Raw genomic sequence first — 704 nt, forward strand, 5'->3', positions numbered from 1 at the left:
TATAAATGTTAGTAAATTGTCAAAATGCACCTTAAATTGGACACACTAATCATTTATTTATTGATTATTACACATAGAAAAAGTTGGTATTTTTCTCATGAAATGTGTTTTATTGTTGTTGCACTATATCAGTAAACAACTTTAAACTTGCAACAAAAAGATTAATCTTTTTTTTTTTACAGCAGACTGGAACATAACTTCACACAAAAAAACTGACTTATACCAGTAAACTTAAATTAAACAATTCAGAAAAATCAAGTATTCCGTCAAATTATAACTAAGCATCACATCTACAAAAATAATTGATAAATGCAAGCTCAATAAAGATTTTTTTTTCTATGTCATGTTTTTCTCAATTGTATAATGTGATTTGTATAAGCCACATTTCGTGTGCAGTTATGCTCAGTAATGTTGTTTCAAGTAGTGTTTACTGATATAGTGCATCAACAATAAAATACATTTCACCAGGAAAATAAAACCTCCCTTCTGTGTGTGCATTAATAATAAACAAATAATTTTTTGTGTCCACTTTTCTTTAAGGTTCACATTCACATGCTATTGATGTTCATAACTCACTAATAAATGGAAGCTTTATAGATGTTTGTAAAAGGGTGATTATTAATAAAAGGAATTATTGGTAACACTTTACATTAAGATTCCCTTTATAAAGGGTTTATAAAGGTGTTCATAAATGACTAATAACT

Source organism: Sinocyclocheilus rhinocerous, unplaced genomic scaffold (genome assembly GCF_001515625.1).
Source record: "Sinocyclocheilus rhinocerous isolate Xijiao unplaced genomic scaffold, SAMN03320098_v1.1 scaffold955, whole genome shotgun sequence".
Lineage (NCBI taxonomy): Eukaryota > Metazoa > Chordata > Actinopteri > Cypriniformes > Cyprinidae > Sinocyclocheilus > Sinocyclocheilus rhinocerous.